This window comes from Acipenser ruthenus, unplaced genomic scaffold, assembly GCF_902713425.1.
Source record: "Acipenser ruthenus unplaced genomic scaffold, fAciRut3.2 maternal haplotype, whole genome shotgun sequence".
In the NCBI taxonomy this organism is placed as follows: Eukaryota; Metazoa; Chordata; class Actinopteri; order Acipenseriformes; family Acipenseridae; genus Acipenser; species Acipenser ruthenus.
In genome coordinates, this window is record NW_026708525.1 from 1 (window position 1) to 18,150 (window position 18,150).

Here is an 18,150-nt window from a genome sequence, read left to right on the forward strand (position 1 = left end):
CACCTTGAATAAGCCTGATCTCGTCTGATCTCAGAAGCTAAGCAATGTTGGGCTTGGTTAGTACTTGGATGGGAGACCACCTGGGAATATCAAGTGCTGCAGGCATTACATTTTACAATTGAAATGTGTGGAGGACAAAAGGAAATTTTGGAGGAATCACCCCCAGCTCACTAAACATAAAAGTCATGAAAGCAGAAATGCAATCGCCTGCGGCCACACCACCTTGAATAAGCCTGATCTCGTCTGATCTCAGAAGCTAAGCAATGTTGGGCTTGGTTAGTACTTGGATGGGAGACCACCTGGGAATATCAAGTGCTGCAGGCATTACATTTTACAATTGAAATGTGTGGAGGACAAAAGGAAATTTTGGAGGAATCACCCCCAGCTCACTAAACATAAAAGTCATGAAAGCAGAAATGCAATCGCCTGCGGCCACACCACCTTGAATAAGCCTGATCTCGTCTGATCTCAGAAGCTAAGCAATGTTGGGCTTGGTTAGTACTTGGATGGGAGACCACCTGGGAATATCAAGTGCTGCAGGCATTACATTTTACAATTGAAATGTGTGGAGGACAAAAGGAAATTTTGGAGGAATCACCCCCAGCTCACTAAACATAAAAGTCATGAAAGCAGAAATGCAATCGCCTGCGGCCACACCACCTTGAATAAGCCTGATCTCGTCTGATCTCAGAAGCTAAGCAATGTTGGGCTTGGTTAGTACTTGGATGGGAGACCACCTGGGAATATCAAGTGCTGCAGGCATTACATTTTACAATTGAAATGTGTGGAGGACAAAAGGAAATTTTGGAGGAATCACCCCCAGCTCACTAAACATAAAAGTCATGAAAGCAGAAATGCAATCGCCTGCGGCCACACCACCTTGAATAAGCCTGATCTCGTCTGATCTCAGAAGCTAAGCAATGTTGGGCTTGGTTAGTACTTGGATGGGAGACCACCTGGGAATATCAAGTGCTGCAGGCATTACATTTTACAATTGAAATGTGTGGAGGACAAAAGGAAATTTTGGAGGAATCACCCCCAGCTCACTAAACATAAAAGTCATGAAAGCAGAAATGCAATCGCCTGCGGCCACACCACCTTGAATAAGCCTGATCTCGTCTGATCTCAGAAGCTAAGCAATGTTGGGCTTGGTTAGTACTTGGATGGGAGACCACCTGGGAATATCAAGTGCTGCAGGCATTACATTTTACAATTGAAATGTGTGGAGGACAAAAGGAAATTTTGGAGGAATCACCCCCAGCTCACTAAACATAAAAGTCATGAAAGCAGAAATGCAATCGCCTGCGGCCACACCACCTTGAATAAGCCTGATCTCGTCTGATCTCAGAAGCTAAGCAATGTTGGGCTTGGTTAGTACTTGGATGGGAGACCACCTGGGAATATCAAGTGCTGCAGGCATTACATTTTACAATTGAAATGTGTGGAGGACAAAAGGAAATTTTGGAGGAATCACCCCCAGCTCACTAAACATAAAAGTCATGAAAGCAGAAATGCAATCGCCTGCGGCCACACCACCTTGAATAAGCCTGATCTCGTCTGATCTCAGAAGCTAAGCAATGTTGGGCTTGGTTAGTACTTGGATGGGAGACCACCTGGGAATATCAAGTGCTGCAGGCATTACATTTTACAATTGAAATGTGTGGAGGACAAAAGGAAATTTTGGAGGAATCACCCCCAGCTCACTAAACATAAAAGTCATGAAAGCAGAAATGCAATCGCCTGCGGCCACACCACCTTGAATAAGCCTGATCTCGTCTGATCTCAGAAGCTAAGCAATGTTGGGCTTGGTTAGTACTTGGATGGGAGACCACCTGGGAATATCAAGTGCTGCAGGCATTACATTTTACAATTGAAATGTGTGGAGGACAAAAGGAAATTTTGGAGGAATCACCCCCAGCTCACTAAACATAAAAGTCATGAAAGCAGAAATGCAATCGCCTGCGGCCACACCACCTTGAATAAGCCTGATCTCGTCTGATCTCAGAAGCTAAGCAATGTTGGGCTTGGTTAGTACTTGGATGGGAGACCACCTGGGAATATCAAGTGCTGCAGGCATTACATTTTACAATTGAAATGTGTGGAGGACAAAAGGAAATTTTGGAGGAATCACCCCCAGCTCACTAAACATAAAAGTCATGAAAGCAGAAATGCAATCGCCTGCGGCCACACCACCTTGAATAAGCCTGATCTCGTCTGATCTCAGAAGCTAAGCAATGTTGGGCTTGGTTAGTACTTGGATGGGAGACCACCTGGGAATATCAAGTGCTGCAGGCATTACATTTTACAATTGAAATGTGTGGAGGACAAAAGGAAATTTTGGAGGAATCACCCCCAGCTCACTAAACATAAAAGTCATGAAAGCAGAAATGCAATCGCCTGCGGCCACACCACCTTGAATAAGCCTGATCTCGTCTGATCTCAGAAGCTAAGCAATGTTGGGCTTGGTTAGTACTTGGATGGGAGACCACCTGGGAATATCAAGTGCTGCAGGCATTACATTTTACAATTGAAATGTGTGGAGGACAAAAGGAAATTTTGGAGGAATCACCCCCAGCTCACTAAACATAAAAGTCATGAAAGCAGAAATGCAATCGCCTGCGGCCACACCACCTTGAATAAGCCTGATCTCGTCTGATCTCAGAAGCTAAGCAATGTTGGGCTTGGTTAGTACTTGGATGGGAGACCACCTGGGAATATCAAGTGCTGCAGGCATTACATTTTACAATTGAAATGTGTGGAGGACAAAAGGAAATTTTGGAGGAATCACCCCCAGCTCACTAAACATAAAAGTCATGAAAGCAGAAATGCAATCGCCTGCGGCCACACCACCTTGAATAAGCCTGATCTCGTCTGATCTCAGAAGCTAAGCAATGTTGGGCTTGGTTAGTACTTGGATGGGAGACCACCTGGGAATATCAAGTGCTGCAGGCATTACATTTTACAATTGAAATGTGTGGAGGACAAAAGGAAATTTTGGAGGAATCACCCCCAGCTCACTAAACATAAAAGTCATGAAAGCAGAAATGCAATCGCCTGCGGCCACACCACCTTGAATAAGCCTGATCTCGTCTGATCTCAGAAGCTAAGCAATGTTGGGCTTGGTTAGTACTTGGATGGGAGACCACCTGGGAATATCAAGTGCTGCAGGCATTACATTTTACAATTGAAATGTGTGGAGGACAAAAGGAAATTTTGGAGGAATCACCCCCAGCTCACTAAACATAAAAGTCATGAAAGCAGAAATGCAATCGCCTGCGGCCACACCACCTTGAATAAGCCTGATCTCGTCTGATCTCAGAAGCTAAGCAATGTTGGGCTTGGTTAGTACTTGGATGGGAGACCACCTGGGAATATCAAGTGCTGCAGGCATTACATTTTACAATTGAAATGTGTGGAGGACAAAAGGAAATTTTGGAGGAATCACCCCCAGCTCACTAAACATAAAAGTCATGAAAGCAGAAATGCAATCGCCTGCGGCCACACCACCTTGAATAAGCCTGATCTCGTCTGATCTCAGAAGCTAAGCAATGTTGGGCTTGGTTAGTACTTGGATGGGAGACCACCTGGGAATATCAAGTGCTGCAGGCATTACATTTTATACAATTGAAATGTGTGGAGGACAAAAGGAAATTTTGGAGGAATCACCCCCAGCTCACTAAACATAAAAGTCATGAAAGCAGAAATGCAATCGCCTGCGGCCACACCACCTTGAATAAGCCTGATCTCGTCTGATCTCAGAAGCTAAGCAATGTTGGGCTTGGTTAGTACTTGGATGGGAGACCACCTGGGAATATCAAGTGCTGCAGGCATTACATTTTACAATTGAAATGTGTGGAGGACAAAAGGAAATTTTGGAGGAATCACCCCCAGCTCACTAAACATAAAAGTCATGAAAGCAGAAATGCAATCGCCTGCGGCCACACCACCTTGAATAAGCCTGATCTCGTCTGATCTCAGAAGCTAAGCAATGTTGGGCTTGGTTAGTACTTGGATGGGAGACCACCTGGGAATATCAAGTGCTGCAGGCATTACATTTTACAATTGAAATGTGTGGAGGACAAAAGGAAATTTTGGAGGAATCACCCCCAGCTCACTAAACATAAAAGTCATGAAAGCAGAAATGCAATCGCCTGCGGCCACACCACCTTGAATAAGCCTGATCTCGTCTGATCTCAGAAGCTAAGCAATGTTGGGCTTGGTTAGTACTTGGATGGGAGACCACCTGGGAATATCAAGTGCTGCAGGCATTACATTTTACAATTGAAATGTGTGGAGGACAAAAGGAAATTTTGGAGGAATCACCCCCAGCTCACTAAACATAAAAGTCATGAAAGCAGAAATGCAATCGCCTGCGGCCACACCACCTTGAATAAGCCTGATCTCGTCTGATCTCAGAAGCTAAGCAATGTTGGGCTTGGTTAGTACTTGGATGGGAGACCACCTGGGAATATCAAGTGCTGCAGGCATTACATTTTACAATTGAAATGTGTGGAGGACAAAAGGAAATTTTGGAGGAATCACCCCCAGCTCACTAAACATAAAAGTCATGAAAGCAGAAATGCAATCGCCTGCGGCCACACCACCTTGAATAAGCCTGATCTCGTCTGATCTCAGAAGCTAAGCAATGTTGGGCTTGGTTAGTACTTGGATGGGAGACCACCTGGGAATATCAAGTGCTGCAGGCATTACATTTTACAATTGAAATGTGTGGAGGACAAAAGGAAATTTTGGAGGAATCACCCCCAGCTCACTAAACATAAAAGTCATGAAAGCAGAAATGCAATCGCCTGCGGCCACACCACCTTGAATAAGCCTGATCTCGTCTGATCTCAGAAGCTAAGCAATGTTGGGCTTGGTTAGTACTTGGATGGGAGACCACCTGGGAATATCAAGTGCTGCAGGCATTACATTTTACAATTGAAATGTGTGGAGGACAAAAGGAAATTTTGGAGGAATCACCCCCAGCTCACTAAACATAAAAGTCATGAAAGCAGAAATGCAATCGCCTGCGGCCACACCACCTTGAATAAGCCTGATCTCGTCTGATCTCAGAAGCTAAGCAATGTTGGGCTTGGTTAGTACTTGGATGGGAGACCACCTGGGAATATCAAGTGCTGCAGGCATTACATTTTACAATTGAAATGTGTGGAGGACAAAAGGAAATTTTGGAGGAATCACCCCCAGCTCACTAAACATAAAAGTCATGAAAGCAGAAATGCAATCGCCTGCGGCCACACCACCTTGAATAAGCCTGATCTCGTCTGATCTCAGAAGCTAAGCAATGTTGGGCTTGGTTAGTACTTGGATGGGAGACCACCTGGGAATATCAAGTGCTGCAGGCATTACATTTTACAATTGAAATGTGTGGAGGACAAAAGGAAATTTTGGAGGAATCACCCCCAGCTCACTAAACATAAAAGTCATGAAAGCAGAAATGCAATCGCCTGCGGCCACACCACCTTGAATAAGCCTGATCTCGTCTGATCTCAGAAGCTAAGCAATGTTGGGCTTGGTTAGTACTTGGATGGGAGACCACCTGGGAATATCAAGTGCTGCAGGCATTACATTTTACAATTGAAATGTGTGGAGGACAAAAGGAAATTTTGGAGGAATCACCCCCAGCTCACTAAACATAAAAGTCATGAAAGCAGAAATGCAATCGCCTGCGGCCACACCACCTTGAATAAGCCTGATCTCGTCTGATCTCAGAAGCTAAGCAATGTTGGGCTTGGTTAGTACTTGGATGGGAGACCACCTGGGAATATCAAGTGCTGCAGGCATTACATTTTACAATTGAAATGTGTGGAGGACAAAAGGAAATTTTGGAGGAATCACCCCCAGCTCACTAAACATAAAAGTCATGAAAGCAGAAATGCAATCGCCTGCGGCCACACCACCTTGAATAAGCCTGATCTCGTCTGATCTCAGAAGCTAAGCAATGTTGGGCTTGGTTAGTACTTGGATGGGAGACCACCTGGGAATATCAAGTGCTGCAGGCATTACATTTTACAATTGAAATGTGTGGAGGACAAAAGGAAATTTTGGAGGAATCACCCCCAGCTCACTAAACATAAAAGTCATGAAAGCAGAAATGCAATCGCCTGCGGCCACACCACCTTGAATAAGCCTGATCTCGTCTGATCTCAGAAGCTAAGCAATGTTGGGCTTGGTTAGTACTTGGATGGGAGACCACCTGGGAATATCAAGTGCTGCAGGCATTACATTTTACAATTGAAATGTGTGGAGGACAAAAGGAAATTTTGGAGGAATCACCCCCAGCTCACTAAACATAAAAGTCATGAAAGCAGAAATGCAATCGCCTGCGGCCACACCACCTTGAATAAGCCTGATCTCGTCTGATCTCAGAAGCTAAGCAATGTTGGGCTTGGTTAGTACTTGGATGGGAGACCACCTGGGAATATCAAGTGCTGCAGGCATTACATTTTACAATTGAAATGTGTGGAGGACAAAAGGAAATTTTGGAGGAATCACCCCCAGCTCACTAAACATAAAAGTCATGAAAGCAGAAATGCAATCGCCTGCGGCCACACCACCTTGAATAAGCCTGATCTCGTCTGATCTCAGAAGCTAAGCAATGTTGGGCTTGGTTAGTACTTGGATGGGAGACCACCTGGGAATATCAAGTGCTGCAGGCATTACATTTTACAATTGAAATGTGTGGAGGACAAAAGGAAATTTTGGAGGAATCACCCCCAGCTCACTAAACATAAAAGTCATGAAAGCAGAAATGCAATCGCCTGCGGCCACACCACCTTGAATAAGCCTGATCTCGTCTGATCTCAGAAGCTAAGCAATGTTGGGCTTGGTTAGTACTTGGATGGGAGACCACCTGGGAATATCAAGTGCTGCAGGCATTACATTTTACAATTGAAATGTGTGGAGGACAAAAGGAAATTTTGGAGGAATCACCCCCAGCTCACTAAACATAAAAGTCATGAAAGCAGAAATGCAATCGCCTGCGGCCACACCACCTTGAATAAGCCTGATCTCGTCTGATCTCAGAAGCTAAGCAATGTTGGGCTTGGTTAGTACTTGGATGGGAGACCACCTGGGAATATCAAGTGCTGCAGGCATTACATTTTACAATTGAAATGTGTGGAGGACAAAAGGAAATTTTGGAGGAATCACCCCCAGCTCACTAAACATAAAAGTCATGAAAGCAGAAATGCAATCGCCTGCGGCCACACCACCTTGAATAAGCCTGATCTCGTCTGATCTCAGAAGCTAAGCAATGTTGGGCTTGGTTAGTACTTGGATGGGAGACCACCTGGGAATATCAAGTGCTGCAGGCATTACATTTTACAATTGAAATGTGTGGAGGACAAAAGGAAATTTTGGAGGAATCACCCCCAGCTCACTAAACATAAAAGTCATGAAAGCAGAAATGCAATCGCCTGCGGCCACACCACCTTGAATAAGCCTGATCTCGTCTGATCTCAGAAGCTAAGCAATGTTGGGCTTGGTTAGTACTTGGATGGGAGACCACCTGGGAATATCAAGTGCTGCAGGCATTACATTTTACAATTGAAATGTGTGGAGGACAAAAGGAAATTTTGGAGGAATCACCCCCAGCTCACTAAACATAAAAGTCATGAAAGCAGAAATGCAATCGCCTGCGGCCACACCACCTTGAATAAGCCTGATCTCGTCTGATCTCAGAAGCTAAGCAATGTTGGGCTTGGTTAGTACTTGGATGGGAGACCACCTGGGAATATCAAGTGCTGCAGGCATTACATTTTACAATTGAAATGTGTGGAGGACAAAAGGAAATTTTGGAGGAATCACCCCCAGCTCACTAAACATAAAAGTCATGAAAGCAGAAATGCAATCGCCTGCGGCCACACCACCTTGAATAAGCCTGATCTCGTCTGATCTCAGAAGCTAAGCAATGTTGGGCTTGGTTAGTACTTGGATGGGAGACCACCTGGGAATATCAAGTGCTGCAGGCATTACATTTTACAATTGAAATGTGTGGAGGACAAAAGGAAATTTTGGAGGAATCACCCCCAGCTCACTAAACATAAAAGTCATGAAAGCAGAAATGCAATCGCCTGCGGCCACACCACCTTGAATAAGCCTGATCTCGTCTGATCTCAGAAGCTAAGCAATGTTGGGCTTGGTTAGTACTTGGATGGGAGACCACCTGGGAATATCAAGTGCTGCAGGCATTACATTTTACAATTGAAATGTGTGGAGGACAAAAGGAAATTTTGGAGGAATCACCCCCAGCTCACTAAACATAAAAGTCATGAAAGCAGAAATGCAATCGCCTGCGGCCACACCACCTTGAATAAGCCTGATCTCGTCTGATCTCAGAAGCTAAGCAATGTTGGGCTTGGTTAGTACTTGGATGGGAGACCACCTGGGAATATCAAGTGCTGCAGGCATTACATTTTACAATTGAAATGTGTGGAGGACAAAAGGAAATTTTGGAGGAATCACCCCCAGCTCACTAAACATAAAAGTCATGAAAGCAGAAATGCAATCGCCTGCGGCCACACCACCTTGAATAAGCCTGATCTCGTCTGATCTCAGAAGCTAAGCAATGTTGGGCTTGGTTAGTACTTGGATGGGAGACCACCTGGGAATATCAAGTGCTGCAGGCATTACATTTTACAATTGAAATGTGTGGAGGACAAAAGGAAATTTTGGAGGAATCACCCCCAGCTCACTAAACATAAAAGTCATGAAAGCAGAAATGCAATCGCCTGCGGCCACACCACCTTGAATAAGCCTGATCTCGTCTGATCTCAGAAGCTAAGCAATGTTGGGCTTGGTTAGTACTTGGATGGGAGACCACCTGGGAATATCAAGTGCTGCAGGCATTACATTTTACAATTGAAATGTGTGGAGGACAAAAGGAAATTTTGGAGGAATCACCCCCAGCTCACTAAACATAAAAGTCATGAAAGCAGAAATGCAATCGCCTGCGGCCACACCACCTTGAATAAGCCTGATCTCGTCTGATCTCAGAAGCTAAGCAATGTTGGGCTTGGTTAGTACTTGGATGGGAGACCACCTGGGAATATCAAGTGCTGCAGGCATTACATTTTACAATTGAAATGTGTGGAGGACAAAAGGAAATTTTGGAGGAATCACCCCCAGCTCACTAAACATAAAAGTCATGAAAGCAGAAATGCAATCGCCTGCGGCCACACCACCTTGAATAAGCCTGATCTCGTCTGATCTCAGAAGCTAAGCAATGTTGGGCTTGGTTAGTACTTGGATGGGAGACCACCTGGGAATATCAAGTGCTGCAGGCATTACATTTTACAATTGAAATGTGTGGAGGACAAAAGGAAATTTTGGAGGAATCACCCCCAGCTCACTAAACATAAAAGTCATGAAAGCAGAAATGCAATCGCCTGCGGCCACACCACCTTGAATAAGCCTGATCTCGTCTGATCTCAGAAGCTAAGCAATGTTGGGCTTGGTTAGTACTTGGATGGGAGACCACCTGGGAATATCAAGTGCTGCAGGCATTACATTTTACAATTGAAATGTGTGGAGGACAAAAGGAAATTTTGGAGGAATCACCCCCAGCTCACTAAACATAAAAGTCATGAAAGCAGAAATGCAATCGCCTGCGGCCACACCACCTTGAATAAGCCTGATCTCGTCTGATCTCAGAAGCTAAGCAATGTTGGGCTTGGTTAGTACTTGGATGGGAGACCACCTGGGAATATCAAGTGCTGCAGGCATTACATTTTACAATTGAAATGTGTGGAGGACAAAAGGAAATTTTGGAGGAATCACCCCCAGCTCACTAAACATAAAAGTCATGAAAGCAGAAATGCAATCGCCTGCGGCCACACCACCTTGAATAAGCCTGATCTCGTCTGATCTCAGAAGCTAAGCAATGTTGGGCTTGGTTAGTACTTGGATGGGAGACCACCTGGGAATATCAAGTGCTGCAGGCATTACATTAATTACAATTGAAATGTGTGGAGGACAAAAGGAAATTTTGGAGGAATCACCCCCAGCTCACTAAACATAAAAGTCATGAAAGCAGAAATGCAATCGCCTGCGGCCACACCACCTTGAATAAGCCTGATCTCGTCTGATCTCAGAAGCTAAGCAATGTTGGGCTTGGTTAGTACTTGGATGGGAGACCACCTGGGAATATCAAGTGCTGCAGGCATTACATTTTACAATTGAAATGTGTGGAGGACAAAAGGAAATTTTGGAGGAATCACCCCCAGCTCACTAAACATAAAAGTCATGAAAGCAGAAATGCAATCGCCTGCGGCCACACCACCTTGAATAAGCCTGATCTCGTCTGATCTCAGAAGCTAAGCAATGTTGGGCTTGGTTAGTACTTGGATGGGAGACCACCTGGGAATATCAAGTGCTGCAGGCATTACATTTTACAATTGAAATGTGTGGAGGACAAAAGGAAATTTTGGAGGAATCACCCCCAGCTCACTAAACATAAAAGTCATGAAAGCAGAAATGCAATCGCCTGCGGCCACACCACCTTGAATAAGCCTGATCTCGTCTGATCTCAGAAGCTAAGCAATGTTGGGCTTGGTTAGTACTTGGATGGGAGACCACCTGGGAATATCAAGTGCTGCAGGCATTACATTTTACAATTGAAATGTGTGGAGGACAAAAGGAAATTTTGGAGGAATCACCCCCAGCTCACTAAACATAAAAGTCATGAAAGCAGAAATGCAATCGCCTGCGGCCACACCACCTTGAATAAGCCTGATCTCGTCTGATCTCAGAAGCTAAGCAATGTTGGGCTTGGTTAGTACTTGGATGGGAGACCACCTGGGAATATCAAGTGCTGCAGGCATTACATTTTACAATTGAAATGTGTGGAGGACAAAAGGAAATTTTGGAGGAATCACCCCCAGCTCACTAAACATAAAAGTCATGAAAGCAGAAATGCAATCGCCTGCGGCCACACCACCTTGAATAAGCCTGATCTCGTCTGATCTCAGAAGCTAAGCAATGTTGGGCTTGGTTAGTACTTGGATGGGAGACCACCTGGGAATATCAAGTGCTGCAGGCATTACATTTTACAATTGAAATGTGTGGAGGACAAAAGGAAATTTTGGAGGAATCACCCCCAGCTCACTAAACATAAAAGTCATGAAAGCAGAAATGCAATCGCCTGCGGCCACACCACCTTGAATAAGCCTGATCTCGTCTGATCTCAGAAGCTAAGCAATGTTGGGCTTGGTTAGTACTTGGATGGGAGACCACCTGGGAATATCAAGTGCTGCAGGCATTACATTTTACAATTGAAATGTGTGGAGGACAAAAGGAAATTTTGGAGGAATCACCCCCAGCTCACTAAACATAAAAGTCATGAAAGCAGAAATGCAATCGCCTGCGGCCACACCACCTTGAATAAGCCTGATCTCGTCTGATCTCAGAAGCTAAGCAATGTTGGGCTTGGTTAGTACTTGGATGGGAGACCACCTGGGAATATCAAGTGCTGCAGGCATTACATTTTACAATTGAAATGTGTGGAGGACAAAAGGAAATTTTGGAGGAATCACCCCCAGCTCACTAAACATAAAAGTCATGAAAGCAGAAATGCAATCGCCTGCGGCCACACCACCTTGAATAAGCCTGATCTCGTCTGATCTCAGAAGCTAAGCAATGTTGGGCTTGGTTAGTACTTGGATGGGAGACCACCTGGGAATATCAAGTGCTGCAGGCATTACATTTTACAATTGAAATGTGTGGAGGACAAAAGGAAATTTTGGAGGAATCACCCCCAGCTCACTAAACATAAAAGTCATGAAAGCAGAAATGCAATCGCCTGCGGCCACACCACCTTGAATAAGCCTGATCTCGTCTGATCTCAGAAGCTAAGCAATGTTGGGCTTGGTTAGTACTTGGATGGGAGACCACCTGGGAATATCAAGTGCTGCAGGCATTACATTTTACAATTGAAATGTGTGGAGGACAAAAGGAAATTTTGGAGGAATCACCCCCAGCTCACTAAACATAAAAGTCATGAAAGCAGAAATGCAATCGCCTGCGGCCACACCACCTTGAATAAGCCTGATCTCGTCTGATCTCAGAAGCTAAGCAATGTTGGGCTTGGTTAGTACTTGGATGGGAGACCACCTGGGAATATCAAGTGCTGCAGGCATTACATTTTACAATTGAAATGTGTGGAGGACAAAAGGAAATTTTGGAGGAATCACCCCCAGCTCACTAAACATAAAAGTCATGAAAGCAGAAATGCAATCGCCTGCGGCCACACCACCTTGAATAAGCCTGATCTCGTCTGATCTCAGAAGCTAAGCAATGTTGGGCTTGGTTAGTACTTGGATGGGAGACCACCTGGGAATATCAAGTGCTGCAGGCATTACATTTTACAATTGAAATGTGTGGAGGACAAAAGGAAATTTTGGAGGAATCACCCCCAGCTCACTAAACATAAAAGTCATGAAAGCAGAAATGCAATCGCCTGCGGCCACACCACCTTGAATAAGCCTGATCTCGTCTGATCTCAGAAGCTAAGCAATGTTGGGCTTGGTTAGTACTTGGATGGGAGACCACCTGGGAATATCAAGTGCTGCAGGCATTACATTTTACAATTGAAATGTGTGGAGGACAAAAGGAAATTTTGGAGGAATCACCCCCAGCTCACTAAACATAAAAGTCATGAAAGCAGAAATGCAATCGCCTGCGGCCACACCACCTTGAATAAGCCTGATCTCGTCTGATCTCAGAAGCTAAGCAATGTTGGGCTTGGTTAGTACTTGGATGGGAGACCACCTGGGAATATCAAGTGCTGCAGGCATTACATTTTACAATTGAAATGTGTGGAGGACAAAAGGAAATTTTGGAGGAATCACCCCCAGCTCACTAAACATAAAAGTCATGAAAGCAGAAATGCAATCGCCTGCGGCCACACCACCTTGAATAAGCCTGATCTCGTCTGATCTCAGAAGCTAAGCAATGTTGGGCTTGGTTAGTACTTGGATGGGAGACCACCTGGGAATATCAAGTGCTGCAGGCATTACATTTTACAATTGAAATGTGTGGAGGACAAAAGGAAATTTTGGAGGAATCACCCCCAGCTCACTAAACATAAAAGTCATGAAAGCAGAAATGCAATCGCCTGCGGCCACACCACCTTGAATAAGCCTGATCTCGTCTGATCTCAGAAGCTAAGCAATGTTGGGCTTGGTTAGTACTTGGATGGGAGACCACCTGGGAATATCAAGTGCTGCAGGCATTACATTTTACAATTGAAATGTGTGGAGGACAAAAGGAAATTTTGGAGGAATCACCCCCAGCTCACTAAACATAAAAGTCATGAAAGCAGAAATGCAATCGCCTGCGGCCACACCACCTTGAATAAGCCTGATCTCGTCTGATCTCAGAAGCTAAGCAATGTTGGGCTTGGTTAGTACTTGGATGGGAGACCACCTGGGAATATCAAGTGCTGCAGGCATTACATTTTACAATTGAAATGTGTGGAGGACAAAAGGAAATTTTGGAGGAATCACCCCCAGCTCACTAAACATAAAAGTCATGAAAGCAGAAATGCAATCGCCTGCGGCCACACCACCTTGAATAAGCCTGATCTCGTCTGATCTCAGAAGCTAAGCAATGTTGGGCTTGGTTAGTACTTGGATGGGAGACCACCTGGGAATATCAAGTGCTGCAGGCATTACATTTTACAATTGAAATGTGTGGAGGACAAAAGGAAATTTTGGAGGAATCACCCCCAGCTCACTAAACATAAAAGTCATGAAAGCAGAAATGCAATCGCCTGCGGCCACACCACCTTGAATAAGCCTGATCTCGTCTGATCTCAGAAGCTAAGCAATGTTGGGCTTGGTTAGTACTTGGATGGGAGACCACCTGGGAATATCAAGTGCTGCAGGCATTACATTTTACAATTGAAATGTGTGGAGGACAAAAGGAAATTTTGGAGGAATCACCCCCAGCTCACTAAACATAAAAGTCATGAAAGCAGAAATGCAATCGCCTGCGGCCACACCACCTTGAATAAGCCTGATCTCGTCTGATCTCAGAAGCTAAGCAATGTTGGGCTTGGTTAGTACTTGGATGGGAGACCACCTGGGAATATCAAGTGCTGCAGGCATTACATTTTACAATTGAAATGTGTGGAGGACAAAAGGAAATTTTGGAGGAATCACCCCCAGCTCACTAAACATAAAAGTCATGAAAGCAGAAATGCAATCGCCTGCGGCCACACCACCTTGAATAAGCCTGATCTCGTCTGATCTCAGAAGCTAAGCAATGTTGGGCTTGGTTAGTACTTGGATGGGAGACCACCTGGGAATATCAAGTGCTGCAGGCATTACATTTTACAATTGAAATGTGTGGAGGACAAAAGGAAATTTTGGAGGAATCACCCCCAGCTCACTAAACATAAAAGTCATGAAAGCAGAAATGCAATCGCCTGCGGCCACACCACCTTGAATAAGCCTGATCTCGTCTGATCTCAGAAGCTAAGCAATGTTGGGCTTGGTTAGTACTTGGATGGGAGACCACCTGGGAATATCAAGTGCTGCAGGCATTACATTTTACAATTGAAATGTGTGGAGGACAAAAGGAAATTTTGGAGGAATCACCCCCAGCTCACTAAACATAAAAGTCATGAAAGCAGAAATGCAATCGCCTGCGGCCACACCACCTTGAATAAGCCTGATCTCGTCTGATCTCAGAAGCTAAGCAATGTTGGGCTTGGTTAGTACTTGGATGGGAGACCACCTGGGAATATCAAGTGCTGCAGGCATTACATTTTACAATTGAAATGTGTGGAGGACAAAAGGAAATTTTGGAGGAATCACCCCCAGCTCACTAAACATAAAAGTCATGAAAGCAGAAATGCAATCGCCTGCGGCCACACCACCTTGAATAAGCCTGATCTCGTCTGATCTCAGAAGCTAAGCAATGTTGGGCTTGGTTAGTACTTGGATGGGAGACCACCTGGGAATATCAAGTGCTGCAGGCATTACATTTTACAATTGAAATGTGTGGAGGACAAAAGGAAATTTTGGAGGAATCACCCCCAGCTCACTAAACATAAAAGTCATGAAAGCAGAAATGCAATCGCCTGCGGCCACACCACCTTGAATAAGCCTGATCTCGTCTGATCTCAGAAGCTAAGCAATGTTGGGCTTGGTTAGTACTTGGATGGGAGACCACCTGGGAATATCAAGTGCTGCAGGCATTACATTTTACAATTGAAATGTGTGGAGGACAAAAGGAAATTTTGGAGGAATCACCCCCAGCTCACTAAACATAAAAGTCATGAAAGCAGAAATGCAATCGCCTGCGGCCACACCACCTTGAATAAGCCTGATCTCGTCTGATCTCAGAAGCTAAGCAATGTTGGGCTTGGTTAGTACTTGGATGGGAGACCACCTGGGAATATCAAGTGCTGCAGGCATTACATTTTACAATTGAAATGTGTGGAGGACAAAAGGAAATTTTGGAGGAATCACCCCCAGCTCACTAAACATAAAAGTCATGAAAGCAGAAATGCAATCGCCTGCGGCCACACCACCTTGAATAAGCCTGATCTCGTCTGATCTCAGAAGCTAAGCAATGTTGGGCTTGGTTAGTACTTGGATGGGAGACCACCTGGGAATATCAAGTGCTGCAGGCATTACATTTTACAATTGAAATGTGTGGAGGACAAAAGGAAATTTTGGAGGAATCACCCCCAGCTCACTAAACATAAAAGTCATGAAAGCAGAAATGCAATCGCCTGCGGCCACACCACCTTGAATAAGCCTGATCTCGTCTGATCTCAGAAGCTAAGCAATGTTGGGCTTGGTTAGTACTTGGATGGGAGACCACCTGGGAATATCAAGTGCTGCAGGCATTACATTTTACAATTGAAATGTGTGGAGGACAAAAGGAAATTTTGGAGGAATCACCCCCAGCTCACTAAACATAAAAGTCATGAAAGCAGAAATGCAATCGCCTGCGGCCACACCACCTTGAATAAGCCTGATCTCGTCTGATCTCAGAAGCTAAGCAATGTTGGGCTTGGTTAGTACTTGGATGGGAGACCACCTGGGAATATCAAGTGCTGCAGGCATTACATTTTACAATTGAAATGTGTGGAGGACAAAAGGAAATTTTGGAGGAATCACCCCCAGCTCACTAAACATAAAAGTCATGAAAGCAGAAATGCAATCGCCTGCGGCCACACCACCTTGAATAAGCCTGATCTCGTCTGATCTCAGAAGCTAAGCAATGTTGGGCTTGGTTAGTACTTGGATGGGAGACCACCTGGGAATATCAAGTGCTGCAGGCATTACATTTTACAATTGAAATGTGTGGAGGACAAAAGGAAATTTTGGAGGAATCACCCCCAGCTCACTAAACATAAAAGTCATGAAAGCAGAAATGCAATCGCCTGCGGCCACACCACCTTGAATAAGCCTGATCTCGTCTGATCTCAGAAGCTAAGCAATGTTGGGCTTGGTTAGTACTTGGATGGGAGACCACCTGGGAATATCAAGTGCTGCAGGCATTACATTTTACAATTGAAATGTGTGGAGGACAAAAGGAAATTTTGGAGGAATCACCCCCAGCTCACTAAACATAAAAGTCATGAAAGCAGAAATGCAATCGCCTGCGGCCACACCACCTTGAATAAGCCTGATCTCGTCTGATCTCAGAAGCTAAGCAATGTTGGGCTTGGTTAGTACTTGGATGGGAGACCACCTGGGAATATCAAGTGCTGCAGGCATTACATTTTACAATTGAAATGTGTGGAGGACAAAAGGAAATTTTGGAGGAATCACCCCCAGCTCACTAAACATAAAAGTCATGAAAGCAGAAATGCAATCGCCTGCGGCCACACCACCTTGAATAAGCCTGATCTCGTCTGATCTCAGAAGCTAAGCAATGTTGGGCTTGGTTAGTACTTGGATGGGAGACCACCTGGGAATATCAAGTGCTGCAGGCATTACATTTTACAATTGAAATGTGTGGAGGACAAAAGGAAATTTTGGAGGAATCACCCCCAGCTCACTAAACATAAAAGTCATGAAAGCAGAAATGCAATCGCCTGCGGCCACACCACCTTGAATAAGCCTGATCTCGTCTGATCTCAGAAGCTAAGCAATGTTGGGCTTGGTTAGTACTTGGATGGGAGACCACCTGGGAATATCAAGTGCTGCAGGCATTACATTTTACAATTGAAATGTGTGGAGGACAAAAGGAAATTTTGGAGGAATCACCCCCAGCTCACTAAACATAAAAGTCATGAAAGCAGAAATGCAATCGCCTGCGGCCACACCACCTTGAATAAGCCTGATCTCGTCTGATCTCAGAAGCTAAGCAATGTTGGGCTTGGTTAGTACTTGGATGGGAGACCACCTGGGAATATCAAGTGCTGCAGGCATTACATTTTACAATTGAAATGTGTGGAGGACAAAAGGAAATTTTGGAGGAATCACCCCCAGCTCACTAAACATAAAAGTCATGAAAGCAGAAATGCAATCGCCTGCGGCCACACCACCTTGAATAAGCCTGATCTCGTCTGATCTCAGAAGCTAAGCAATGTTGGGCTTGGTTAGTACTTGGATGGGAGACCACCTGGGAATATCAAGTGCTGCAGGCATTACATTTTACAATTGAAATGTGTGGAGGACAAAAGGAAATTTTGGAGGAATCACCCCCAGCTCACTAAACATAAAAGTCATGAAAGCAGAAATGCAATCGCCTGCGGCCACACCACCTTGAATAAGCCTGATCTCGTCTGATCTCAGAAGCTAAGCAATGTTGGGCTTGGTTAGTACTTGGATGGGAGACCACCTGGGAATATCAAGTGCTGCAGGCATTACATTTTACAATTGAAATGTGTGGAGGACAAAAGGAAATTTTGGAGGAATCACCCCCAGCTCACTAAACATAAAAGTCATGAAAGCAGAAATGCAATCGCCTGCGGCCACACCACCTTGAATAAGCCTGATCTCGTCTGATCTCAGAAGCTAAGCAATGTTGGGCTTGGTTAGTACTTGGATGGGAGACCACCTGGGAATATCAAGTGCTGCAGGCATTACATTTTACAATTGAAATGTGTGGAGGACAAAAGGAAATTTTGGAGGAATCACCCCCAGCTCACTAAACATAAAAGTCATG

General features: G+C 44.7%; 82 non-coding genes and 1 pseudogene across 82 annotated transcripts; all 83 read left to right on the forward strand.

Moving 5' to 3' along the window:
• On the forward strand, nt 1-105 carry LOC131734138 (5S ribosomal RNA; annotated as a pseudogene; the record flags this gene model as incomplete).
• A 100-nt stretch (nt 106-205) lies between these two features.
• LOC131733948 (5S ribosomal RNA) lies at nt 206-324 on the forward strand. The gene has a single exon (XR_009326592.1). It is a non-coding gene; the product is annotated as a 5S ribosomal RNA (ribosomal RNA).
• Nucleotides 325-424: 100 nt separating this feature from the next.
• LOC131734060 (5S ribosomal RNA) lies at nt 425-543 on the forward strand. The gene has a single exon (XR_009326703.1). It is a non-coding gene; the product is annotated as a 5S ribosomal RNA (ribosomal RNA).
• A 100-nt stretch (nt 544-643) lies between these two features.
• LOC131734142 (5S ribosomal RNA) lies at nt 644-762 on the forward strand. Its single transcript, XR_009326783.1, has one exon. It is a non-coding gene; the product is annotated as a 5S ribosomal RNA (ribosomal RNA).
• Nucleotides 763-862: 100 nt separating this feature from the next.
• LOC131734153 (5S ribosomal RNA) lies at nt 863-981 on the forward strand. The gene has a single exon (XR_009326794.1). It is a non-coding gene; the product is annotated as a 5S ribosomal RNA (ribosomal RNA).
• A 100-nt stretch (nt 982-1,081) lies between these two features.
• Nucleotides 1,082-1,200, forward strand: LOC131734164 (5S ribosomal RNA). Its single transcript, XR_009326805.1, has one exon. It is a non-coding gene; the product is annotated as a 5S ribosomal RNA (ribosomal RNA).
• A 100-nt stretch (nt 1,201-1,300) lies between these two features.
• Nucleotides 1,301-1,419, forward strand: LOC131733954 (5S ribosomal RNA). The gene has a single exon (XR_009326598.1). It is a non-coding gene; the product is annotated as a 5S ribosomal RNA (ribosomal RNA).
• A 100-nt stretch (nt 1,420-1,519) lies between these two features.
• LOC131733965 (5S ribosomal RNA) lies at nt 1,520-1,638 on the forward strand. The gene has a single exon (XR_009326609.1). It is a non-coding gene; the product is annotated as a 5S ribosomal RNA (ribosomal RNA).
• A 100-nt stretch (nt 1,639-1,738) lies between these two features.
• Nucleotides 1,739-1,857, forward strand: LOC131733976 (5S ribosomal RNA). The gene has a single exon (XR_009326620.1). It is a non-coding gene; the product is annotated as a 5S ribosomal RNA (ribosomal RNA).
• A 100-nt stretch (nt 1,858-1,957) lies between these two features.
• On the forward strand, nt 1,958-2,076 carry LOC131733987 (5S ribosomal RNA). Its single transcript, XR_009326631.1, has one exon. It is a non-coding gene; the product is annotated as a 5S ribosomal RNA (ribosomal RNA).
• Nucleotides 2,077-2,176: 100 nt separating this feature from the next.
• LOC131733998 (5S ribosomal RNA) lies at nt 2,177-2,295 on the forward strand. The gene has a single exon (XR_009326642.1). It is a non-coding gene; the product is annotated as a 5S ribosomal RNA (ribosomal RNA).
• A 100-nt stretch (nt 2,296-2,395) lies between these two features.
• Nucleotides 2,396-2,514, forward strand: LOC131734009 (5S ribosomal RNA). The gene has a single exon (XR_009326653.1). It is a non-coding gene; the product is annotated as a 5S ribosomal RNA (ribosomal RNA).
• Nucleotides 2,515-2,614: 100 nt separating this feature from the next.
• Nucleotides 2,615-2,733, forward strand: LOC131734021 (5S ribosomal RNA). The gene has a single exon (XR_009326664.1). It is a non-coding gene; the product is annotated as a 5S ribosomal RNA (ribosomal RNA).
• Nucleotides 2,734-2,833: 100 nt separating this feature from the next.
• On the forward strand, nt 2,834-2,952 carry LOC131734032 (5S ribosomal RNA). Its single transcript, XR_009326675.1, has one exon. It is a non-coding gene; the product is annotated as a 5S ribosomal RNA (ribosomal RNA).
• Nucleotides 2,953-3,052: 100 nt separating this feature from the next.
• LOC131734043 (5S ribosomal RNA) lies at nt 3,053-3,171 on the forward strand. Its single transcript, XR_009326686.1, has one exon. It is a non-coding gene; the product is annotated as a 5S ribosomal RNA (ribosomal RNA).
• A 100-nt stretch (nt 3,172-3,271) lies between these two features.
• LOC131734054 (5S ribosomal RNA) lies at nt 3,272-3,390 on the forward strand. Its single transcript, XR_009326697.1, has one exon. It is a non-coding gene; the product is annotated as a 5S ribosomal RNA (ribosomal RNA).
• A 100-nt stretch (nt 3,391-3,490) lies between these two features.
• On the forward strand, nt 3,491-3,609 carry LOC131734066 (5S ribosomal RNA). Its single transcript, XR_009326709.1, has one exon. It is a non-coding gene; the product is annotated as a 5S ribosomal RNA (ribosomal RNA).
• A 102-nt stretch (nt 3,610-3,711) lies between these two features.
• On the forward strand, nt 3,712-3,830 carry LOC131734077 (5S ribosomal RNA). Its single transcript, XR_009326720.1, has one exon. It is a non-coding gene; the product is annotated as a 5S ribosomal RNA (ribosomal RNA).
• A 100-nt stretch (nt 3,831-3,930) lies between these two features.
• Nucleotides 3,931-4,049, forward strand: LOC131734088 (5S ribosomal RNA). The gene has a single exon (XR_009326731.1). It is a non-coding gene; the product is annotated as a 5S ribosomal RNA (ribosomal RNA).
• Nucleotides 4,050-4,149: 100 nt separating this feature from the next.
• Nucleotides 4,150-4,268, forward strand: LOC131734099 (5S ribosomal RNA). The gene has a single exon (XR_009326742.1). It is a non-coding gene; the product is annotated as a 5S ribosomal RNA (ribosomal RNA).
• A 100-nt stretch (nt 4,269-4,368) lies between these two features.
• Nucleotides 4,369-4,487, forward strand: LOC131734110 (5S ribosomal RNA). Its single transcript, XR_009326753.1, has one exon. It is a non-coding gene; the product is annotated as a 5S ribosomal RNA (ribosomal RNA).
• A 100-nt stretch (nt 4,488-4,587) lies between these two features.
• LOC131734122 (5S ribosomal RNA) lies at nt 4,588-4,706 on the forward strand. Its single transcript, XR_009326766.1, has one exon. It is a non-coding gene; the product is annotated as a 5S ribosomal RNA (ribosomal RNA).
• Nucleotides 4,707-4,806: 100 nt separating this feature from the next.
• LOC131734133 (5S ribosomal RNA) lies at nt 4,807-4,925 on the forward strand. The gene has a single exon (XR_009326778.1). It is a non-coding gene; the product is annotated as a 5S ribosomal RNA (ribosomal RNA).
• A 100-nt stretch (nt 4,926-5,025) lies between these two features.
• LOC131734139 (5S ribosomal RNA) lies at nt 5,026-5,144 on the forward strand. Its single transcript, XR_009326780.1, has one exon. It is a non-coding gene; the product is annotated as a 5S ribosomal RNA (ribosomal RNA).
• A 100-nt stretch (nt 5,145-5,244) lies between these two features.
• Nucleotides 5,245-5,363, forward strand: LOC131734140 (5S ribosomal RNA). Its single transcript, XR_009326781.1, has one exon. It is a non-coding gene; the product is annotated as a 5S ribosomal RNA (ribosomal RNA).
• A 100-nt stretch (nt 5,364-5,463) lies between these two features.
• On the forward strand, nt 5,464-5,582 carry LOC131734141 (5S ribosomal RNA). Its single transcript, XR_009326782.1, has one exon. It is a non-coding gene; the product is annotated as a 5S ribosomal RNA (ribosomal RNA).
• A 100-nt stretch (nt 5,583-5,682) lies between these two features.
• On the forward strand, nt 5,683-5,801 carry LOC131734143 (5S ribosomal RNA). The gene has a single exon (XR_009326784.1). It is a non-coding gene; the product is annotated as a 5S ribosomal RNA (ribosomal RNA).
• Nucleotides 5,802-5,901: 100 nt separating this feature from the next.
• Nucleotides 5,902-6,020, forward strand: LOC131734144 (5S ribosomal RNA). Its single transcript, XR_009326785.1, has one exon. It is a non-coding gene; the product is annotated as a 5S ribosomal RNA (ribosomal RNA).
• Nucleotides 6,021-6,120: 100 nt separating this feature from the next.
• LOC131734145 (5S ribosomal RNA) lies at nt 6,121-6,239 on the forward strand. Its single transcript, XR_009326786.1, has one exon. It is a non-coding gene; the product is annotated as a 5S ribosomal RNA (ribosomal RNA).
• A 100-nt stretch (nt 6,240-6,339) lies between these two features.
• On the forward strand, nt 6,340-6,458 carry LOC131734146 (5S ribosomal RNA). The gene has a single exon (XR_009326787.1). It is a non-coding gene; the product is annotated as a 5S ribosomal RNA (ribosomal RNA).
• Nucleotides 6,459-6,558: 100 nt separating this feature from the next.
• Nucleotides 6,559-6,677, forward strand: LOC131734147 (5S ribosomal RNA). The gene has a single exon (XR_009326788.1). It is a non-coding gene; the product is annotated as a 5S ribosomal RNA (ribosomal RNA).
• A 100-nt stretch (nt 6,678-6,777) lies between these two features.
• LOC131734148 (5S ribosomal RNA) lies at nt 6,778-6,896 on the forward strand. The gene has a single exon (XR_009326789.1). It is a non-coding gene; the product is annotated as a 5S ribosomal RNA (ribosomal RNA).
• A 100-nt stretch (nt 6,897-6,996) lies between these two features.
• On the forward strand, nt 6,997-7,115 carry LOC131734149 (5S ribosomal RNA). The gene has a single exon (XR_009326790.1). It is a non-coding gene; the product is annotated as a 5S ribosomal RNA (ribosomal RNA).
• Nucleotides 7,116-7,215: 100 nt separating this feature from the next.
• LOC131734150 (5S ribosomal RNA) lies at nt 7,216-7,334 on the forward strand. The gene has a single exon (XR_009326791.1). It is a non-coding gene; the product is annotated as a 5S ribosomal RNA (ribosomal RNA).
• A 100-nt stretch (nt 7,335-7,434) lies between these two features.
• LOC131734151 (5S ribosomal RNA) lies at nt 7,435-7,553 on the forward strand. The gene has a single exon (XR_009326792.1). It is a non-coding gene; the product is annotated as a 5S ribosomal RNA (ribosomal RNA).
• A 100-nt stretch (nt 7,554-7,653) lies between these two features.
• LOC131734152 (5S ribosomal RNA) lies at nt 7,654-7,772 on the forward strand. Its single transcript, XR_009326793.1, has one exon. It is a non-coding gene; the product is annotated as a 5S ribosomal RNA (ribosomal RNA).
• Nucleotides 7,773-7,872: 100 nt separating this feature from the next.
• LOC131734154 (5S ribosomal RNA) lies at nt 7,873-7,991 on the forward strand. The gene has a single exon (XR_009326795.1). It is a non-coding gene; the product is annotated as a 5S ribosomal RNA (ribosomal RNA).
• Nucleotides 7,992-8,091: 100 nt separating this feature from the next.
• On the forward strand, nt 8,092-8,210 carry LOC131734155 (5S ribosomal RNA). Its single transcript, XR_009326796.1, has one exon. It is a non-coding gene; the product is annotated as a 5S ribosomal RNA (ribosomal RNA).
• A 100-nt stretch (nt 8,211-8,310) lies between these two features.
• On the forward strand, nt 8,311-8,429 carry LOC131734156 (5S ribosomal RNA). Its single transcript, XR_009326797.1, has one exon. It is a non-coding gene; the product is annotated as a 5S ribosomal RNA (ribosomal RNA).
• A 100-nt stretch (nt 8,430-8,529) lies between these two features.
• LOC131734157 (5S ribosomal RNA) lies at nt 8,530-8,648 on the forward strand. The gene has a single exon (XR_009326798.1). It is a non-coding gene; the product is annotated as a 5S ribosomal RNA (ribosomal RNA).
• Nucleotides 8,649-8,748: 100 nt separating this feature from the next.
• On the forward strand, nt 8,749-8,867 carry LOC131734158 (5S ribosomal RNA). The gene has a single exon (XR_009326799.1). It is a non-coding gene; the product is annotated as a 5S ribosomal RNA (ribosomal RNA).
• A 100-nt stretch (nt 8,868-8,967) lies between these two features.
• LOC131734159 (5S ribosomal RNA) lies at nt 8,968-9,086 on the forward strand. Its single transcript, XR_009326800.1, has one exon. It is a non-coding gene; the product is annotated as a 5S ribosomal RNA (ribosomal RNA).
• Nucleotides 9,087-9,186: 100 nt separating this feature from the next.
• On the forward strand, nt 9,187-9,305 carry LOC131734160 (5S ribosomal RNA). The gene has a single exon (XR_009326801.1). It is a non-coding gene; the product is annotated as a 5S ribosomal RNA (ribosomal RNA).
• A 100-nt stretch (nt 9,306-9,405) lies between these two features.
• LOC131734161 (5S ribosomal RNA) lies at nt 9,406-9,524 on the forward strand. The gene has a single exon (XR_009326802.1). It is a non-coding gene; the product is annotated as a 5S ribosomal RNA (ribosomal RNA).
• Nucleotides 9,525-9,624: 100 nt separating this feature from the next.
• On the forward strand, nt 9,625-9,743 carry LOC131734162 (5S ribosomal RNA). The gene has a single exon (XR_009326803.1). It is a non-coding gene; the product is annotated as a 5S ribosomal RNA (ribosomal RNA).
• A 100-nt stretch (nt 9,744-9,843) lies between these two features.
• LOC131734163 (5S ribosomal RNA) lies at nt 9,844-9,962 on the forward strand. The gene has a single exon (XR_009326804.1). It is a non-coding gene; the product is annotated as a 5S ribosomal RNA (ribosomal RNA).
• Nucleotides 9,963-10,064: 102 nt separating this feature from the next.
• LOC131734165 (5S ribosomal RNA) lies at nt 10,065-10,183 on the forward strand. Its single transcript, XR_009326806.1, has one exon. It is a non-coding gene; the product is annotated as a 5S ribosomal RNA (ribosomal RNA).
• A 100-nt stretch (nt 10,184-10,283) lies between these two features.
• Nucleotides 10,284-10,402, forward strand: LOC131734166 (5S ribosomal RNA). Its single transcript, XR_009326807.1, has one exon. It is a non-coding gene; the product is annotated as a 5S ribosomal RNA (ribosomal RNA).
• A 100-nt stretch (nt 10,403-10,502) lies between these two features.
• LOC131734167 (5S ribosomal RNA) lies at nt 10,503-10,621 on the forward strand. The gene has a single exon (XR_009326808.1). It is a non-coding gene; the product is annotated as a 5S ribosomal RNA (ribosomal RNA).
• A 100-nt stretch (nt 10,622-10,721) lies between these two features.
• LOC131734168 (5S ribosomal RNA) lies at nt 10,722-10,840 on the forward strand. The gene has a single exon (XR_009326809.1). It is a non-coding gene; the product is annotated as a 5S ribosomal RNA (ribosomal RNA).
• A 100-nt stretch (nt 10,841-10,940) lies between these two features.
• LOC131734169 (5S ribosomal RNA) lies at nt 10,941-11,059 on the forward strand. Its single transcript, XR_009326810.1, has one exon. It is a non-coding gene; the product is annotated as a 5S ribosomal RNA (ribosomal RNA).
• Nucleotides 11,060-11,159: 100 nt separating this feature from the next.
• Nucleotides 11,160-11,278, forward strand: LOC131733949 (5S ribosomal RNA). The gene has a single exon (XR_009326593.1). It is a non-coding gene; the product is annotated as a 5S ribosomal RNA (ribosomal RNA).
• A 100-nt stretch (nt 11,279-11,378) lies between these two features.
• Nucleotides 11,379-11,497, forward strand: LOC131733950 (5S ribosomal RNA). Its single transcript, XR_009326594.1, has one exon. It is a non-coding gene; the product is annotated as a 5S ribosomal RNA (ribosomal RNA).
• A 100-nt stretch (nt 11,498-11,597) lies between these two features.
• LOC131733951 (5S ribosomal RNA) lies at nt 11,598-11,716 on the forward strand. Its single transcript, XR_009326595.1, has one exon. It is a non-coding gene; the product is annotated as a 5S ribosomal RNA (ribosomal RNA).
• A 100-nt stretch (nt 11,717-11,816) lies between these two features.
• Nucleotides 11,817-11,935, forward strand: LOC131733952 (5S ribosomal RNA). Its single transcript, XR_009326596.1, has one exon. It is a non-coding gene; the product is annotated as a 5S ribosomal RNA (ribosomal RNA).
• A 100-nt stretch (nt 11,936-12,035) lies between these two features.
• Nucleotides 12,036-12,154, forward strand: LOC131733953 (5S ribosomal RNA). The gene has a single exon (XR_009326597.1). It is a non-coding gene; the product is annotated as a 5S ribosomal RNA (ribosomal RNA).
• A 100-nt stretch (nt 12,155-12,254) lies between these two features.
• On the forward strand, nt 12,255-12,373 carry LOC131733955 (5S ribosomal RNA). Its single transcript, XR_009326599.1, has one exon. It is a non-coding gene; the product is annotated as a 5S ribosomal RNA (ribosomal RNA).
• Nucleotides 12,374-12,473: 100 nt separating this feature from the next.
• LOC131733956 (5S ribosomal RNA) lies at nt 12,474-12,592 on the forward strand. The gene has a single exon (XR_009326600.1). It is a non-coding gene; the product is annotated as a 5S ribosomal RNA (ribosomal RNA).
• A 100-nt stretch (nt 12,593-12,692) lies between these two features.
• LOC131733957 (5S ribosomal RNA) lies at nt 12,693-12,811 on the forward strand. Its single transcript, XR_009326601.1, has one exon. It is a non-coding gene; the product is annotated as a 5S ribosomal RNA (ribosomal RNA).
• Nucleotides 12,812-12,911: 100 nt separating this feature from the next.
• LOC131733958 (5S ribosomal RNA) lies at nt 12,912-13,030 on the forward strand. The gene has a single exon (XR_009326602.1). It is a non-coding gene; the product is annotated as a 5S ribosomal RNA (ribosomal RNA).
• A 100-nt stretch (nt 13,031-13,130) lies between these two features.
• Nucleotides 13,131-13,249, forward strand: LOC131733959 (5S ribosomal RNA). The gene has a single exon (XR_009326603.1). It is a non-coding gene; the product is annotated as a 5S ribosomal RNA (ribosomal RNA).
• Nucleotides 13,250-13,349: 100 nt separating this feature from the next.
• LOC131733960 (5S ribosomal RNA) lies at nt 13,350-13,468 on the forward strand. The gene has a single exon (XR_009326604.1). It is a non-coding gene; the product is annotated as a 5S ribosomal RNA (ribosomal RNA).
• A 100-nt stretch (nt 13,469-13,568) lies between these two features.
• LOC131733961 (5S ribosomal RNA) lies at nt 13,569-13,687 on the forward strand. Its single transcript, XR_009326605.1, has one exon. It is a non-coding gene; the product is annotated as a 5S ribosomal RNA (ribosomal RNA).
• Nucleotides 13,688-13,787: 100 nt separating this feature from the next.
• Nucleotides 13,788-13,906, forward strand: LOC131733962 (5S ribosomal RNA). Its single transcript, XR_009326606.1, has one exon. It is a non-coding gene; the product is annotated as a 5S ribosomal RNA (ribosomal RNA).
• Nucleotides 13,907-14,006: 100 nt separating this feature from the next.
• Nucleotides 14,007-14,125, forward strand: LOC131733963 (5S ribosomal RNA). Its single transcript, XR_009326607.1, has one exon. It is a non-coding gene; the product is annotated as a 5S ribosomal RNA (ribosomal RNA).
• Nucleotides 14,126-14,225: 100 nt separating this feature from the next.
• Nucleotides 14,226-14,344, forward strand: LOC131733964 (5S ribosomal RNA). The gene has a single exon (XR_009326608.1). It is a non-coding gene; the product is annotated as a 5S ribosomal RNA (ribosomal RNA).
• A 100-nt stretch (nt 14,345-14,444) lies between these two features.
• On the forward strand, nt 14,445-14,563 carry LOC131733966 (5S ribosomal RNA). The gene has a single exon (XR_009326610.1). It is a non-coding gene; the product is annotated as a 5S ribosomal RNA (ribosomal RNA).
• Nucleotides 14,564-14,663: 100 nt separating this feature from the next.
• LOC131733967 (5S ribosomal RNA) lies at nt 14,664-14,782 on the forward strand. The gene has a single exon (XR_009326611.1). It is a non-coding gene; the product is annotated as a 5S ribosomal RNA (ribosomal RNA).
• Nucleotides 14,783-14,882: 100 nt separating this feature from the next.
• LOC131733968 (5S ribosomal RNA) lies at nt 14,883-15,001 on the forward strand. The gene has a single exon (XR_009326612.1). It is a non-coding gene; the product is annotated as a 5S ribosomal RNA (ribosomal RNA).
• A 100-nt stretch (nt 15,002-15,101) lies between these two features.
• Nucleotides 15,102-15,220, forward strand: LOC131733969 (5S ribosomal RNA). The gene has a single exon (XR_009326613.1). It is a non-coding gene; the product is annotated as a 5S ribosomal RNA (ribosomal RNA).
• Nucleotides 15,221-15,320: 100 nt separating this feature from the next.
• On the forward strand, nt 15,321-15,439 carry LOC131733970 (5S ribosomal RNA). Its single transcript, XR_009326614.1, has one exon. It is a non-coding gene; the product is annotated as a 5S ribosomal RNA (ribosomal RNA).
• Nucleotides 15,440-15,539: 100 nt separating this feature from the next.
• Nucleotides 15,540-15,658, forward strand: LOC131733971 (5S ribosomal RNA). The gene has a single exon (XR_009326615.1). It is a non-coding gene; the product is annotated as a 5S ribosomal RNA (ribosomal RNA).
• A 100-nt stretch (nt 15,659-15,758) lies between these two features.
• On the forward strand, nt 15,759-15,877 carry LOC131733972 (5S ribosomal RNA). The gene has a single exon (XR_009326616.1). It is a non-coding gene; the product is annotated as a 5S ribosomal RNA (ribosomal RNA).
• A 100-nt stretch (nt 15,878-15,977) lies between these two features.
• On the forward strand, nt 15,978-16,096 carry LOC131733973 (5S ribosomal RNA). The gene has a single exon (XR_009326617.1). It is a non-coding gene; the product is annotated as a 5S ribosomal RNA (ribosomal RNA).
• Nucleotides 16,097-16,196: 100 nt separating this feature from the next.
• LOC131733974 (5S ribosomal RNA) lies at nt 16,197-16,315 on the forward strand. Its single transcript, XR_009326618.1, has one exon. It is a non-coding gene; the product is annotated as a 5S ribosomal RNA (ribosomal RNA).
• Nucleotides 16,316-16,415: 100 nt separating this feature from the next.
• Nucleotides 16,416-16,534, forward strand: LOC131733975 (5S ribosomal RNA). Its single transcript, XR_009326619.1, has one exon. It is a non-coding gene; the product is annotated as a 5S ribosomal RNA (ribosomal RNA).
• Nucleotides 16,535-16,634: 100 nt separating this feature from the next.
• Nucleotides 16,635-16,753, forward strand: LOC131733977 (5S ribosomal RNA). The gene has a single exon (XR_009326621.1). It is a non-coding gene; the product is annotated as a 5S ribosomal RNA (ribosomal RNA).
• Nucleotides 16,754-16,853: 100 nt separating this feature from the next.
• Nucleotides 16,854-16,972, forward strand: LOC131733978 (5S ribosomal RNA). Its single transcript, XR_009326622.1, has one exon. It is a non-coding gene; the product is annotated as a 5S ribosomal RNA (ribosomal RNA).
• Nucleotides 16,973-17,072: 100 nt separating this feature from the next.
• LOC131733979 (5S ribosomal RNA) lies at nt 17,073-17,191 on the forward strand. Its single transcript, XR_009326623.1, has one exon. It is a non-coding gene; the product is annotated as a 5S ribosomal RNA (ribosomal RNA).
• Nucleotides 17,192-17,291: 100 nt separating this feature from the next.
• LOC131733980 (5S ribosomal RNA) lies at nt 17,292-17,410 on the forward strand. The gene has a single exon (XR_009326624.1). It is a non-coding gene; the product is annotated as a 5S ribosomal RNA (ribosomal RNA).
• A 100-nt stretch (nt 17,411-17,510) lies between these two features.
• Nucleotides 17,511-17,629, forward strand: LOC131733981 (5S ribosomal RNA). The gene has a single exon (XR_009326625.1). It is a non-coding gene; the product is annotated as a 5S ribosomal RNA (ribosomal RNA).
• Nucleotides 17,630-17,729: 100 nt separating this feature from the next.
• On the forward strand, nt 17,730-17,848 carry LOC131733982 (5S ribosomal RNA). The gene has a single exon (XR_009326626.1). It is a non-coding gene; the product is annotated as a 5S ribosomal RNA (ribosomal RNA).
• Nucleotides 17,849-17,948: 100 nt separating this feature from the next.
• On the forward strand, nt 17,949-18,067 carry LOC131733983 (5S ribosomal RNA). Its single transcript, XR_009326627.1, has one exon. It is a non-coding gene; the product is annotated as a 5S ribosomal RNA (ribosomal RNA).
• Nucleotides 18,068-18,150: the final 83 nt, after the last annotated feature.